General features: G+C 43.2%; 1 protein-coding gene and 1 long non-coding RNA gene across 2 annotated transcripts in view; one reads left to right on the top strand and one right to left on the bottom strand.

Annotated features, from left to right (window-relative positions):
* The window catches only part of SLC43A2 (solute carrier family 43 member 2), a 94,412-nt gene that overhangs the window by 61,085 nt on the left and 15,437 nt on the right, over positions 1-17,890 (bottom strand). The window lies entirely within an intron of this gene.
* Positions 1-17,890, top strand: part of LOC142743427 (uncharacterized) — a 73,479-nt gene that overhangs the window by 51,868 nt on the left and 3,721 nt on the right. The gene's annotated exons all lie outside the window — the stretch shown is intronic.

Here is a 17,890-nt window from a genome sequence, read left to right as displayed (position 1 = left end):
GTCCCTGACGTCACTGTGTCCATATATGGACAGTAAAGTCAAGGACTTCTCCTGGAGCGGAATCCACAATCCTCGGCCACAGCGTTGCCGAAGCTGTGGCCGGGGATTGGGGATTCGGCTCCTACAGGGAGCAAAATAATACCCTCCTCCTCACATGCACTTCGCACTGTGGGGAGGAGGAGGAGAGAGCGAGCGACGGAAGACATGGCCGTCACTCGGAGCACATTTCAGTGATGGCCATGTATTACCCGGCCCCATAGACTTCTTTGGGAGCCGGACGGCCGCGAGAACGGACGAAAATAGGGCATGTCCCATTTTTTGACGGCCGGGTTTCCTGGGCAGTCAAAAAATCGGACGTGTGAATAGCCCCATTTGGGGTCTATTGTTCCTACTACAGCCATGTGACGGATATTTTTTGAACAGCCGGGAAACCCTGTCGTGTGAATAGGGCCTTATTGTTTGTACACATTGTTTATTTACTAATAGAAAAAGAAATTGCGTACAAGAAGAAACTATTCAATAAAACTAGTTTAGCTCACCTACAACTTGGTTGTCGGATGCATGGAGGTGTAGGGCCATACTTTGTAACCAGCAAAACTAAGAAAATACAGTATCCAGATAAAAGATACTAAAAGATCTTTCTTCTTGATGCTGGAATTTTAACTTTTTGGCAAGAATGAACTATGAATATAAGAAAAACTTGGCATATAAAGAATAAAAGGAAAAAATATAGCAAGAAGCACCCAATTTAAACAGTTTGATGTCAGTGGACGGGTTCCCCATAAGGATCTACGATCCCTATTCCAAATAACCTCAGTGCTTGTCACATTGTCACAGACAATTTGTCTAAGGCCTTATTTACACGAACGTGTTTCACGTTGCACGGACCTATGTAAGGCAATGGGGACATTCAGACATTCCGTGTTTTTCACGCAGTGTGTGTCCGCTGTGTGAAACTCACAATATGTCCTATACTTGAGCGGTTTTTGCGCATCACGCACCCATTAAAGTCAATGGGTGCGTGAAAACTTCCGAGTGCTGTGCGTGATTCGCGCAACAGTAGATCAAGAAATGAAGGGAAAAATAAAACCACCTCCTTCATTTATTTTTCTAAACCTAAAAACCGCGTGTCACAAGGATGGCATATGCGCGAAAATCACGCAGCCACGCAGCAAACACTTATGACACATGGAACTGCAACGCGCAAAAAGGGCTGCGTTTCTTGCACGCGCAAAACGCACATGGTCGTGTAAATAAGGCCTTAGAGTCAGTTCACACCGAGTTTTTTTTAGCTGATTTTGATGCGGAAACTGCATCAAAATCAGCTCCAAAACATGTCCAGAATCCCCCCCTATTGATTTCAAAGTGAGGCAGAGGTTTGTTTTTTCCAGGCGGCTTTTGGCGGGAGCTTGTTAAACGTTTTTTTGCTTGTGATTTTTTGGGCTGCATTTACATCTCCATTCAGACCATTCCATCAGGGGAACCCATGCACGGAATCCAAACTGAAACAAACGGAAACCATAGGTTTTCTTTTGCATCACCATTGATTTCAATGGTGACGGATCCAGTGCAAATGCTTTCCGTTTGTCTCCATTGTGTAAGGCTTCCTTTGTTTTGACGGAATCAGTACCGTAGTCGATTGCGCTATTCATTTCGCCAAAATGACGGAACCCTTACATAACGGTGACAAACGGAAACCATTTGCACCGGATCCGTCACCATTGAAATCAATGGTGACGCAAACGAAAACCTATTGTTTCCGTTTGTTTCAGTTTGGATTCCGTTAATGGGTTCCCTTGACGGAAAGGTCAGACGGAACCCATGAACAGAGACCTGACGCAGATGTGAAGCAGCATTAATTAGATTGAACGGCCAGAGTCAAATAACGCACACAAAAAAGCCTCAAAACAACGCTGGTAATTTAAAATCTGCCTGCAAAAAACTGTGTGAACTAGCCTTTATACCTTTTACTTGCTAGGCGCTAATACCCTCCCTAGCACAGTGAACAACAAATCTCTGCTACCGCAATGTACTAATGGGTCTCTAATTACAGATAATGTGGACACATGATTACTGTAACATTTGTTGTTTCTCTGTTGCTCATTATTAAGTCGTTTCATGGATACAGTGGACCAGTACTATAGAAAGATTCAATTGACAAAGAAAAGACAAAAACATACCCTTTGAAGAGATGTCATTTGTTATAACTGCTTTGTGACAATAGTATTGGATCACAATGTTGCACTTATTTACTTTTTAAATACTAATGGATTCACCATTTCCACTAGTTTACATTCCAAAAGAGATACAGTGACTGTGGAAGGACTCAATTACTAAGGAGCACTGTACAGAATACAGTACAATAGTACAATAGGGTCCAACAAGTAAAAGCAATGAATGCTCTCCTGAAAGCACGCTCTATGCTACTATACATCTGAACTGTCCAGCTGAAATGGCAACACAGAGATAACAGTGAATGGTGTGGATGCAAATCCTGGAGAAACATGCCCGACCCTTCTCTGTCATCGGGGCACTGCCACACACATCAGATGGTTGGCCGGTCCCTCCGAAATCGGCCGACATGCATCTAATGTGTATAGTAGGGCTGGGTAATTAATAGAAAAATAACCGAAACCGAAATTCAGTGCAATTAATCAACGTCAATTTGTGCATTTCGGTTTTTTTAATTATTTTTCTTGGGCATTATACTGTGGGGAGGGCAGCTATAGGGGGCATTATACTGTGTGGAGGGCAGATATATGGGGCACTATACTGTGGAGAGGGCAGCTATAGGGGGCATTATACTGTGTGGAGGGCAGATATATGGGGCACTATACTGTGGAGAGGGCAGATATAGGGGGCATTATACTGTGGGGAGGGCAGATATAGGGGGCATTATACTGTGTGGAGGGCAGATATATGGGGCACTATACTGTGGAGAGGGCAGCTATAGGGGGCATTATACTGTGTGGAGGGCAGATATATGGGGCACTATACTGTGGAGAGGGCAGATATAGGGGGCATTATACTGTGGGGAGGGCAGATATAGGGGGCATTATACTGTGGGGAGGGCAGATATAGGGGGCATTATACTGTGCAGAGGGCAGCTATGGGGGCATTATACGATGGGGAGGGCAGCTATAGGGGACATTATACTGTGCAGAGGGCAGCTATAGGGGGCATTATTCTGTGTGGAGGGCAGCTATAGGAGCATTATTATGTGTGGAGGGCAGTTAAGGGAGGCATTATACTATGGAGGGCAGTTATGGGGGCATTATACTTTGTGGAGGCAGCTATGGGGCATTATACTGTGTGGTGAGCACTATGGGGCAGTGTCAGATGGTATATTATATACAGCAGTATACAGCAGGCTTAGGCGATAAATATTAATTCAGTGGCATAGCATGCAAATAGGGGGTGTGGTATGCAAAAGGGGTGTGGCCTAAATAATTGTTTATTAATCGTAATCGAGGTTACATATTCAATTAATCGTGATTTTGATTTAGGTCATAATCGCCCAGCCCTTGTGTATAGCCAGCTGAAAGGCTATGTAAACCTTTGAAAGCTATTTATTTATTTTTTTAATAAAAAGGTGTATCAGTGTGTTTTGTGCAACTTTATAATTAGTCTTTATAAAACATTATTTTTACTTTTTGAGATACAGCTGCTCTGTATTCTGTATACAGAGCAGCTGTATCTTACGCACTACTACTAGGTCAAATAGCACAAAACAGTATTATCCTGTTTGGCTTAGGGCATGACCACACGTGGCGGATTTCCTCCGCAACTGTCCGCATCAATGCCGCACAGAATCTGCGTTGCAGATTCTGCTGCGGATCTGCACAAAATGTGCAGTAAATTGATGCGGACTAGCTGCTGCGGACTGCGGTAAAAGTACTTCCCTTCTCCCTATCAGTGCAGGATAGAGAGAAGGGACAGCACTTTCCCTTGTGAAAGTCAAAGAAATTCATACTTACCGCCCGTTGTCTTGGTGACGCGTCCCTCCTTCGGCATCCAGCCCGATCTCCCTGGATGACGCGGCAGTCCATGTGACCGCTGCAGCCTGTTATTAGCCTGTGATTGGCTGCAGCCGTCACTTAGACTGAAACGTCATCCTGGGAGGCCGGACTGGAGACAGAAGCAGGGAGTTCTCGGTAAGTATGAACTTCATTTTTTTTTACAGGTTGATGTATATTGGGATCGGTAGTCACTGTCCCGGGTGCAGAAACAGTTACTGCCGATCGCTTAACTCTTTCAGCACCCTGGACAGTGACTATTTACTGACGTCTCCTAGCAACGCTCCCGTCATTACGGTAGCCCCATTGACTTCCTCAGTTTGGCTGTAGACCTAGAAATACATAGGTCCAGCCAGAATGAAGAAATGTCAAGTTAAAAAAGCAAGACGGATCCGCAGCACACATAACATGTGCATGACAGCTGCGGACTTCATTGCGGAAATTAGAATCTCCATTGAAGTCAAATGAGAAATTCCGCCATGAGTCCGCCACTGCTCCGCAACAGACAGAGAATGCTGCGGACACCAAATTCCGCTCCGCAGCCTATGCTCCGCAGCGGAATTTTACGCCTCGTCTAAACGAACACTGCTAAATTAAAGTGTAAGTCAATGGACAAACGGCTCCGCTGCGGATTAACGCTGCGGAGTGTCCGCAGCGGAATTTAAGTGAAATTCCGCCACGTGTGAACCCAGCCTTATAGCAGCTATTCAAGATTACAGTGGAGTCATAGTTATGAGTCCGCTGTATTCATGAGTGCGTTGCTGCCCCCGTCCCTTTCACCAGTGTAGCAGCATGTATACACGATCAATGCCTGCTGAGTGGGCCGCGGGCAACTCAAATATTATTCTTTGATAGCTGCTAGCCAAAGGGAACAGTATTTTTTTTTTTCGTGCCATTTGAAGTAATTGTAAAGTCAGCATTGTATGACAACAGATCAGCCTTAAAGAGGCTCTGTTGCCAGATTTTGCAACCCCTATCTCCTATTGCAGCAGTTCGGCGCTGCAATGTAGATAAGAGTAACGTGTTTTTTTTTTTAAACAAGCATTTTTGGCCAAGTTATGACCATTTTTATATTTATGCAAATGAGGCTTTCTAAAGTACAACTGGGCGTGTTCAAAGTTAAAGTACAACTGGGCGTGTATTGTGTGTGTACATCTGGGTGTGTTTACTTCTTTTACTAGCTGGGCGTTGTGAATAGAAGTGTATGATGCTGACGAATCAGCATCATCCACTTCTCTTCGTTAACACCCAGCTTCTGGCAGTGCACAGACACACAGCGTGTTCTCGAGAGATCACGCTGTGACGTCACTCACTTCCTGCCCCAGGTCCTGCATCGTGTCGGACGAGCGAGGACACATCGGCACCAGAGGCTACAGTTGATTCTGCAGCAGCATCGGCGTTTGCAGGTAAGTCGATGTAGCTACTTACCTGCAAACGCTGATGCTGCTGCAGAATCAAACACGATGCAGGACCTGGGGCAGGAAGTGACGTCACAGCGTGATCTCTCGAGAACACGCTGTGTCTGTGCACTGCCAGAAGCTGGGCGTTGTGAAGAGAAGTGGATGATGCTGATTCGTCAGCATCATACACTTCTATTCACAACGCCCAGCTAGTAAAAGTAGTAAACACGCCCTGATGTACGCACACAATACACGCCCAGTTGTACTTTAACTTTGAACACGCCCAGTTGTACTTTAGAAAGCCTCATTTGCATAAATATAAAAATGGTCATAACTTGGCCAAAAATGCTCGTTTTTTTAAAAAAAAAACACGTTACTCTTATCTACATTGCAGCGCCGATCTGCTGCAATAGGAGATAGGGGTTGCAAAATCTGGTGACAGAGCCTCTTTAACTATCATAGTTTCTAAATACTCATGACTTCTCATTGCCCACTTTCTGGAAAGTAAAATGAACACTAGACCCAGTTTTGTTGAGAAGATCACCTTGGCTTTCAAGAACACATTCCTGATATCTTGAGAGACAGAGCTCTCTAGGACAGCATGGGAAGTATAATATTGTTATTGTCTGCAGAATAAGAAGCCACTGAAACTTGCTCTCATGGACACCGATAACATCGTGTTCTTCCAGCACCAATATGACTCAACAGTTTTCGTCTGTAATAAATGCTGTCAAAAATGTACAGAATGTTAGATTTCTGATGACTTGGGGAACTAAAGTTCATAATAGCAACGAACAGGCAGATCTGCTGAGGACCCAGCAAGAAAAGAAACCCAAATGAGAAGTGAAAAAGCAAGTCAGGCTCTGGTCACAGTGGATACGTCACCCATAAAATCCCATTATAAAAAAATTGGATACAGAGTGATAAACTGTATGTGTTTTACGGTATACCTTTGTTTGGAATAGCGAAGTCTAATACACTACTCCATGCTGCAAAAAACAAGGTATGCCAATGCCTACTGGTTGGGTGTATGATGAAAGGACACACTTTTGGTAAACGCCGTGTGAATGGGGGCCTATTCAGCGCATATACCTCTGACAACGCATGTCTATCACCGGTACAAAAAATTGAGTATGTTGTAATAGGGTAAGTCCATCATGCCTGATCCTTCGCATCGAAGGACTTTTAGGCTGCCGTATACGCAGCCCCACTGGAGAGCCCTAAAATTGGTCAGGGGCTCCCTAGAACGTAGCAGCAGTAAGACCTATCACTTCTACAGTAGAGATGACAAACTTATTACAACCTACCAAAGATGCTTTGCAAAACAGTCAACAAATCTCCACTAGAATATAGTGCTGGCAAGAATTAGTCTACCTGACCAGGTGCCTTTCTTCTTCCTTGGAGCAGCAAGGTGGTACAGGTGGGCCGGCATATATGAATGACGTCACTTCTGCCCGCCTGCTCTATTCATTACTGCAAGTTGCTGACATCTAGGATTAGGAGCATTTTACATCGCCTCTTCCTCCTATGCCTAATAGGGTGATGCAGTATTCCAAAATTATGTAGATTCATGTACTTGCTAAAAGTGGATTTTATTTTAAGCCTTTGTTGTAGAGACCATGTCCTCCCTTTCTCATGAGTGGTGGTCACCCAAGGAGCCAGCCCCTACCAATCAGACTTTTATGGATATGCCTAAAGGGGTTGTCCAGTTTCAGAAAAATAATGTTATATATAATAATGTTTTTATATAATTAAAAGTTATACAATTTTTCTGTACTTTCTGTATTAATTTCTCACAGTTTTCAAGATCCCTGCTTGTTGTCATTCAGTAGGAACATTCATTGATTACTTCCAGTGTATGAAATTCTGTCCATGGTCATGTGATGGACACACAGGTGCTGGGATCGTTAGAAGACACAGCTCTGATACACATACCGTAACTGTCAGGGTATGTTCACACACTGAAACAAAAATGTCTGAAAATACGGGGCTGTTTTCAAGGGAAAACAGCTCCTTATTTTCAGACGTTTTTTAAGCCACTCGCGATTTTCGCTGCATTTTTTACGGCCGTTTTTGGAGCTGTTTTCTATAGAGTCTATGAAAAACGGCTCCAAAAACGTCTCAAGAAGTGACCTGCACTTCTTTTTCGTGGCCGCTTTTTTACGCGGCCGTTATTCAAAACGGCTGCGTAAATTAACGGCCCGTCGGAATAGAACGCCGTTTTTCCCATTGAAATCAATGGGCAGATGTTTGGAGGCGTCCTGCTTCCGATTTTAACTGCCGAAAAATGGCCAAAAATAGGCCGTGTGAACATACCCTAACAAGGCGGGCACCCGTGTGTCCATCACATGACCCTGGACAGATTTTATCCACTGGAAGTAAACAATGAATGCTCCTACTGAAGCAGAAATCTTGAAAACCGGGATTAATACACAAAGTATATTGGAACATTGTATAACTTAATTATACAAAAAATAACATCAATTTGTTGAAAGTGGACAACCCCTTTAAATGTAATTAGTCTTAAACCCCTATAAATGGGCTGAAGGTTTATTAACAGATATTGTTCAGTTTAAAGCTTTTTTTAATCTACAGCATAAGCAGCAATAACTTAAATATACAAATGAATAATGCATTTGTATGGTGAAATAGCGCTATAGATATATAGCATAATTACATCATTGTGCAATAGCCTATGTCATTGTGCTTCCATACCAACTGCATGTATTGCTGCTGTTCTCTTATTGAATGGTGAGATATACCCCCCAGAAGTAGGGGCTCAGTTTGGACTGTATCATTTGTGTACCTACAGCAATGTTCAATTAGGCTAGGGCTACACGGCAACTTATACCGTGGATATTTCTGTGACAAGTTGTACGTTTTTTTCCCCACTAGAGAATATTATAAATTGTCTTTACTAGGAGTAGTCATTACAGTTTTACTTTACACTTGCAAAACCAAAGTACATCTAGCAGCAGCTTTCATGTACAGAAGTTCCATGGGATATCACTAGATCAGGAATTTCAGCACGTCTGCCTTTAGATACCAGTATCTACAGATCACACAGTGCATGCAGGCATTACGTGTCTGTACAGACTTGTATCACTACTATGAGAATATCATGTATTCTATCCAAAACCAAATATTTATACCTATACATGTACGCTTGGCCAAGGAAGGGGAGACAAGCCACTGCCAATTAAAATCCAACAAGCCCGATCCTTTTTTTCCTCTGACATCTGATATCCGGGTCAGTTGGGGGGAACCCATACACATTAGATTGTTGACAGATCCTGCTGATTTCATCGAGATCTGCCGACATTAAAGGGGTTTTCATGTATTCCCTATGCACAGGACGGGGGAGTTTCGATCCCCGTTCTCCTCATCACTCGGTCCCACACTGATCACACATGTACCCTCTATCCTGCAGATAGGGAATACATGTGTTTGTGGGAAAAACCCTTTAATGTGTATGACCAGCATTAAACCATTCATGGTAGTTCTATCTATCTATCTATCTATCTATCTATCTATCTATCTATCTATCTATCTATCTATCTATCTATCTATCTATCTATCTATCTATCTATCTATCTATCTATCTATCCATCCATCTATCTATCCATCCATCCATCCATCCATCCATCCATCCATCCATCCATCCATCCATCCATCCATCCATCCATCCATCCATCCATCCATCCATCCATCCATCCATCCATCCATCCATCCATCTATCTATCTATCTATCTATCTATCTATCTATCTTCTTTTGAAGTATCCATCTCCATTAGCTACATTTTATGCTGTATGGATGTAGCATAGCTGGTGCCATAAAGACAAATGTGCCATGCATACTTGAGCACTGTATAATGTGTAAGTGGCACCAGGAGACCAAGCAGATTTAATGATCTGATTCATGTTTCCACACACCGATCAACTGAAAGACTTAGGGCATGACCACACGTGGCGGATTTCCTCCGCAACTGTCCGCATCAATGCCGCACAGAATCTGCGTTGCAGATTCTGCTGCGGATCTGCACAAAATGTGCAGAAAATTGATGCGGACTAGCTGCTGCGGACTGCGGGAAAAGTGCTTCCCTTCTCCCTATTCAGTGCAGGATAGAGAGAAGGGACAGCACTTTCCCTAGTGAAAGTCAAAGAAAATCATACTTACCGCCCGTTGTCTTGGTGACGCGTCCCTCTTTCGGCATCCAGCCCGACCTCCCTGGATGACGCTCCAGTCCATGTGACCGCTGCAGCCTGTGCTTGGCCTGTGATTGGCTGCAGCCGTCACTTAGACTGAAACGTCATCCTGGGAGGCCGGACTGGAGACAGACGCAGGGAGTTCTCGGTAAGTATGAACTTATATTTTTTTTTACAGATACATGTATATTGGGATCGGTAGTCACTGTCCCGGGTGCAGAAACAGTTACTGCCGATCGCTTAACTCTTTCAGCACCCTGGACAGTGACTATTTACAGACGTCTCCTAGCAACGCTCCCGTCATTACAGGAGCCCCATTGACTTCCTCAGTCTGGCTGTAGACCTAGAAATACATAGGTCCAGCCAGAATGAAGAAATGTCATGGTAGTAAAAACAATACGCTCCGCAGCACACATAAGATCTGCGGACTTCATTGCGGAATTTTGACTCTCCATTGAAGTCAATGGAGAAATTCCGCCATGAGTCCGCAACCAGTCCGCCACTGCTCCGCAACAGACAGAGCATGCTGCGGACACCAAATTCCGCTCCGCAGCCTATGCTCCGCAGCGGAATTTTACGCCTAGTCTAAACGAACACTGCTAAATTAAAGTGTAAGTCAATGGACAAACGGCACCGCTGTGGATTAACGCTGCGGAGTGTCCGCAGCGGAATTTCAGTGAAATTCCGCCACGTGTGAACCCGCCCTTACTGTAGATGAAACCGACTGCTCCTTTCTAGGCAAAGTTCAGTGGAAGACTCAGCAGATCTGGGAGCAGCATGGACAGACAACTGAGATTTACTTTGCAGTCCAAAGGGCAGCTCCTGGAGTGCTGAGATGCTGTTTCTGGACTAATTGAAGATAGCAACACTACATGCAGATGTGATCAGAGTCCTTCTTTCATAACCCATTTTTTATGCTACATCTAGTCAATTTCTTGCCTGTGGCAGCAGCTTTTACAGTACATTATGGCTGAGGCGTTGTCGGAATGACTTATTAGATTGCTAAAGTAAGAGAAAAGTTCTTGCCCTCTGCCCGTGTGGTAAAGTCAAATGCTAATGAAATAATTGAATGTGGGGACACAGTGTAAAGGTTTTAAACATGAGCAAGTCACATAACTGCTGGTGGATTACAACGCCATGCAAACTATTACTTGTACCAAGTTATTTACAATGACATAAAGGGAAAATTGATTATTATATATGAGAAATTAATCCATCCAACACCAAGAAAGGTGTTTAATAAAAAATGATCGGAATAATTATAATAATAATTTAAGAATTACAGAGCTACAAACAGTCTATACAATATCCGACTCAAGATGGTTAATAAGACAGTAAAGTCATCTGAGAAGAGGTTCCAGATAATAAACCTATGAGTATGTTTTTGACATGAGGGAGGAAAGTTGTAAATACAAGTATGGGAATTACTTACAAATCCCATGGGGATGTTAGCTTTAGGTCAGATCTGTACTCGGGGTCACAGTAATGTAAGGCAACAAGATGAACCAATAAATGACCATGCTGTCTCTGATTTTCACGTATAATTCGGGCACCTTGAGTCCACTAGATGGGCTATCTGTTCTAGCTTATAGTGGTGTTCACCTACAACTTAAATTTTTTTTCCGAAATTTCATAAAGTACAATTCAGTTCAGCTTTACTGAGGCCTTGAAGGGGTTGTTTCATGAAGACAACCCCTTTTTAACCCTTTTACGAAGAAGGACCGATATATCCGTCCTGTGTAGGAGTTAGTTCCCACAAAAGGATGGATATATCCGTCCTCTGATCGCGTGGGTACTGACAGTGTACCCATTTGATCAGCGGGCTCCGATTCTGACAGTTTAACCCATTAAATGCCGCTGTCAATAGCGACAGCGACATCTAATGTGTTTGACAGAGGGAGGGAGCTCCAAACAAATCGCGGGGCGCCGTCAGGTTTCCATGGCAGCCGGGGGCCTAACAAATGCCCCCAGGTCTGCCCTCAGCAAATGCCTGTTAAGCCATGCCGGAGGCATGGCCTAATAGATTGCCTGTCAGTTTTACACTGACAGGCAATAATGCTTTGGTATACTAAGTATACCAAAGCATTATATATGCGATCAGCAGATCGAATGGTGAAGTCCCCTGGTGGGACTAAAGAAAAAAAATGTTAAGCAGTTAAATAAAGTTTGGGAAAAAAAATTAAAAAAAAAATTTAATAATGGTATAAATAAATAATGCTATATTGTAATGGTTTTTGACTTTTACGGATGCAGCGATACCAATTTTTTAATTATTTTTACATTGTGCTTGGAGAAAAATGGAAAATGTATTTTTTTTTTTTTAACTTTTACTAAATTTTTACACACCTGAAAATGTATTTAACTTTTTTTTTTTTACACATTTTATTAGTTCCCCTAGGGGACTTGAACCAGCGATCATTAAATCGCTGGTACAATACACTGTAATACATGGAGGAGTTACGGAAACAGCTTAACTCGCTGAGCTACGCTGCTTCCGTAACTCCCATGGTAGTGAATGGCAGTTACAGAAGCAGCGTAGCATGCTACGCTGTTTCCGTAACTACTATTCAGTTCTATGGGAGTTACGGAAACTGCGTAGTTCAGTGAGTTACGCTGTTTCCGTAACTCAACCATGTAACCAGGAAGTGGCCGGAAGACAGCGGAGCCGGGTAAGATAGAACGGGGCTTAGGGGGCCCGTTCTAGAGACAGGTGCGGGTCCCAGAGGTGGGACTCGCATCTATCTGACATTTAGGACATATCCTGTGGATATGTCATAAATGTCCTTCATGGGAAAATCACTATAAATGCCGCGGTCGCTATTGACCGCGGCATTTAACTAGTTAAACGGCCAGGAACAGCGCCATCAGAGTTCCTACCTGTTAGTGCAGCTCCATACAACATCCCCTCCCTGCTCGATGATGTTCTGGCACATCACGGTTCGGGAAGGGGTTAAGTAAGGAGCGGTCAGGGGGCCCGGCACTGCTGGGTCCCTTGACTGCCAACTATAAGACGCAGGGAACATTTTAGCAATTTATTCTTGCTAAAAACGGCGTCTTATAGTCCGAAAAATACGGTAATCGATATATTATAAGCATCTAAAAATGGTGCAATTACAAAATACAACTCGTCCCGCAAAAAACAAGCCCTTATACGGCTATGTCGACGGAATAAAAAAAAAGTTACGACTCTTGGAATGCAACAGTGAAAAAACAAAAAGTAATCCTTAAATGGAATGGGTTAAATGGAAGCCAGGTGATCATTGTGGGTCTGACTAACCCCTGGCGATCATCTGTTATTGCTGTGTAAATTGCCTCTTGTCATTGGTCATTCAAATGCAAGGAACGGCTTTTCATTCTGGCTCATAGAGGTGGGACCTCCTTTTATGACGTCCATATACCCTAAAAGGGCATATGAATAGGGGTCTTCTTAATGAGGCAGACCTTTAAATTAATCATGAAAATTAGAAGCTATATGGCCGTCAAATCTATATCACCTTTGGAAAATTAAAGCTGCATTGCTCGCTCTGGACAATTTTACCAATGTGTTACTGTGATAAAACAATTATATGGTAAAGCTTAGTTTTGTAAGTGACTTTTAAGTCTGACTAGTTTCTAAAAGTGTTAGGCTGGGTTCAGACACCCTATTTACGGACGTAATTCGGGCGTTTTAACCTCGAATTACGTCCGAAAATACGGCTCCAATGCGCCGGCAAACATCTGCCCATTCATTTGAATGGGCTTTACGATGTTCTGTGCCGACGGTCATTTTTTTTACGCGCCGCTGTCAAAAGACGGCGCGTAAAAAAGATGCCCGTGTCAAAGAAGTGCCTGTCACTTCTTGGGACGTAATTGGAGCCGTTTTCCATTGACTCCATAGAAAAACAGCTCCAATTACGCCCGTAATGGACGCAGAGAAAAACGCCTGCACATGCCATTACGTCTGAAATTCCGGAGCTGTTTTCTCCTGAAAACAGCTCCGTAATTTCAGACGTAATGGACGTGTACGTGCGAACATACCCTTAGAAGTAAAAAGACTCCGACATAAAAAAAAACCTGCAGCTTCAGGATCATCAGTTTTACACTTATTCATCTACTCTAAGTAACTGACTCACGAGGCACAAATCTCCCGACTGAATCTATTCATAAGCAGTAGGTATAATTACCCCGATCTACCATGGACTGACATACAGTAGGATGCCTATGTGTTTAACTTACCCAGCTCCACATACAATTGCTGACAATGGCATAAAGGTCATTATAATAAGAATATACCAAGACGACATCGGTGAGGTAATTATGGAGATTTGCTGTCCTAACATATATTATCTTCAGTCGGTGCCTGTACCTATACAATGATTATACAACTTCTGTATCTATAGAATTGTTAGAACAAACTTCTTTGCTAGAAATTAAAAAAGTAAACATCTAGGCTCTGTTCACACGGCATGTTCCGCATATATACGCGGGGAAAATATTATGATGTATACGTCAAACTCTGATATATGCTTTTATAGATATAGAACCTCCTTAAATGTCTCTATTTGCCATACATTCTGCTTGGTGCCACAAAAAGAACTGAGGAAGACCGGTATAACTATGTACGTCACACACACATGAAATTGGCCCGTACAATCAATCTAATGGAGCGTGCTTAGTGATGAACAGACTGCTGCAGACCCAGAATCAGTTGTTTAATGTTCTGTACTTGTGTCCATTAATCATCCTAGGAGTTTGTGTTTGCATATCCAAAACGAACAGGTTCAGTATCGATCCCATAAACCGAGCGTGCTCGAAAATCTCACTGTGCATATAGTCACAAACAAGATATGAATGATCATCATCATCATAGTGGAAGTGTGGGCGTCCACCGATATTGATAATTTGATTAAATAAAGGACAAGCCTATCTCTGTGAGTGTAACTAGCAGGAGAATACAAGCTTCACTTGGTAAACAGAGCAATGAAAGCTCAACTATTAAGTCATGTACTATCCCTTGGGGCAAACAATATCCATCTGGCTTCTGCAGAAGCTAATGACGCACATAAGAGCGAGAAAGCTTCTAAAATAAAGAATATAGAACAGCTTATACATAGTCTCAAGCTGGCCATAGACATTACATCTGCCAAAGATGTCTATGCAGCCTAGCAGACCCTCAAACAAGGACTCCTAATGGGAGACACAGTGGACAACATGAAAGATTTTTGCTCTGTGGTACTATTGCTTCCAGTCAAGATAGGTAGAACTAGTTGAAGGGGTTGTCCAGTCATAAGAAATTGATAGCCTATCCTCAGGCTAGGCCATCAATATCTGATCGGTGGGGGTCCGACTCTCGTCACCCCGCCGATCAGCTGTTTTGAAGGGGCCGTGGCGCTTGTACGAGCACTGCTTCCCCTTCATTACTGTCACTGCTCGTCAGACCCCCTCCCCCCGATTAGACACTGATGGTCTATCATGAGCCCTAACACGATTATTTAGTCAACAGTTATATACACAAGAAACAGGATAGGCTAGTAACATGGATGTCAGGACCCCCTTTATTACCCAGAGAGAAGAGCCATTTAGAAAGAGCCGCTCCCACTCTGGCAGACCCAGCCTATCCATGTAATACTACATGTACCCTGCAGACTTCAGTTAAAGTTGTTCTATAAGCATTATATATGTTCTAAGTTCATAATAGAAATCGGGCATTATGTGCCAATATTTTGCAACTAAAACTGGTAGAATTAGATCATAGAGCTGTATATAAACATATCCTGTCTATGGAGCTACCTGTATGGATGAAATCCATATAAATAATACACCAACCCCCAGGTACTTTCGCGAGAGCAAAACGTTGTAATCCAAATTTCAACATAGAATATATTTGAAAGTTATGTCCAATCTGTGCTCATACTAGGGCTGGGCAATTAATCAGAAAAAAAGATAAAACTAAATTCAGCGCAGATAACGGAGGTCATCTTGCACATTTCATTTTATTACCAGTTTCAACTGCATCTGCATTCTCAGGACGCAGATACAGTTAAATCCTATAGTTGAGAAGGGAACATCAGTTCCCTGCTCTACTATTCATTGTGTAACATCGGCCGCTCACGGCTCAGCGCAGACAGGCGCGTTGACGTCACTGCCTCGCGCCTGTCTGTGCTGAGCCGTGAGCATTTCAGCGCATATTTTTAGAGTCCATTGCACTTCTGCCATATACCGGCGTTTCAGGCAGCTTATTGGTCCACGGTCTTCTGAATGCCCTCCCCATTTACTTCTTGTTTAACCTCAAAGCCCACGCGCCGCGGTGAACGGACAGTGCCCGCCCTAATGGCATATACACAGATGATGGGAGTTCCTGTATATTACCCCCTTCATCCCAGTATATACCTGCCCTCATCCCTATGTATAACCCCCATTATCCCTGAATATTACCCCATCAACCCTGTATATTACACCCATAAACCCTGTATACAGGAATGATGAGAGTTATATAAAGGGATAATGGCTGGTATATAAAGGGATTATGTGGGTTATATACAGGGATGATGGGGGTAATATACCGGTATGATGAAGGTAATATACAGGGATGATTGGTGTTATATACAGGTACCCCCATCATGCCTGTATATACCAGCCCACCATCATCCCCCCTGTATATAACCTCCATTATTCCTTTATTTAAGCCCCATCATCCCTGTATATACTATTTAGCCATCATCCGTGTATATAACCCCTATCAACCTTGCAGATAACCCCCATCATCCGTGTATATACCATTGGGACAAGCACAGTCCACTCGCTGTAGCTCGTGGGCAATGAGGCTAAACAAGAAGTAAATGGTGTGGGCATTGAGGACAACATGGACCAATAGGATGCCTGAAACGCCGGGAATATGCCAGAAGTCCAGGAGAATCTGAAAATATGTGCCGAGCCATACAGGTCGGAGGAGCAGAGGGATCTCCTTCACTTATTGTTGAAACGGGGTTAGGTGAGTATGTATTTTATTATTTTTATTAGGCAGTATTGGGGCTGTAGGGGGGGCATTATACTGCGTGGGAGCAGCTATGGGGACATTATGCTGTGTGGGGGGGTGTCGGGATACATTATATACAGTAGTATATAATCTCAGGGGATCTATATTAACGCATGCAAATAGGGGGCGTGGCATTCAAAAAGGGGTGTGGTCTATTTTTTTATTAATCGTAATCGAGGTTACATATTTCATTAATCGTGATCTTGAATTTCATCGCCCAGCACTAGCTCATACCCACACATATAACATTGCGGAATGTCTGCATCCTGCTGGGTATTTGTATTTCAATTGTCTCCTGTACCAGTAATCAAGTACAAGTATGGCATCTCATTTTTTGTGATACGTGCGCGAGTCTAGCGCTGTGTAATTTTAGCTTAATTTTATAATATGTTTACTGTAGTCTCTCACATTTCATTGAGTTTAATAAAGGCCTCTACTTGAATTCACAAAATTGTTGTTTTTCTCAACTATGCACCAATGATGCAGCGTGTATGCAGAACTGTTAACCCCACATTTGCTACTTCAGTAATTTCTCTTGCAAGTCTGCAAGTTAATGTGTAAATGCTGCGGAAATTTTCCACAGCAATTCCGTTACGCCTGGACAAGCCCTAAGGCCGGGTTCACACAGAGTATTTTGCAGGCAGAAAATCTGCCTCAAAATCCCGTTTGGAACGTTGAGGCAGATTTTGCTCTGCCTGCACGCCGATTTTTGCAGCGTTTTTCGCCTGTGGGCAAAACACACCGAAAAATACGCTTCTTCTACCTCCCATTGATGTCAATAGGAGGTCAGAAGCGTAAACGCCCGAAGATAGGGCATGTCCTTCTTTTTCCCGCGAGCCGGTTTTTCCGCTCACGGGAAAAAAACGCCTCCGCCTCCCATTGAAATCAATGGGAGGCATTTTCGGCCGGTTTTTGTCGTGTTTTTTCCGACGCGGTTACCGCGTCAAAAACCGTGTCAAAAAAACCTTGTGTGAACTGGCCCTAAGAGTGCAGTGACATGTGGCAGATTTTGTTGCAGAAATTTCCTGTGACTGAATATCAGTTCTATTCATCTGAAAAGAACTTGCAGAAATCCATGCACCTGCTGCAGAAACAACCACATCCAGAAGAATGGAACTGATTTTCAGTAACAAAAAATTTCTGCAACAAAATCTGCCACATGTGACTGCACCCAAACTGTACAGTTATGAAGAGATTTGTCATATTGAGTGGGTGAGCTTTACATACATTTCATCCAAGCAGCAACCCATTAT

Source organism: Rhinoderma darwinii, chromosome 2 (assembly GCF_050947455.1).
Source record: "Rhinoderma darwinii isolate aRhiDar2 chromosome 2, aRhiDar2.hap1, whole genome shotgun sequence".
Lineage (NCBI taxonomy): Eukaryota > Metazoa > Chordata > Amphibia > Anura > Rhinodermatidae > Rhinoderma > Rhinoderma darwinii.
The sequence above is the reverse complement of the archived record's forward strand: the minus strand, read 5'-3'. Positions and strand labels throughout refer to the sequence as shown.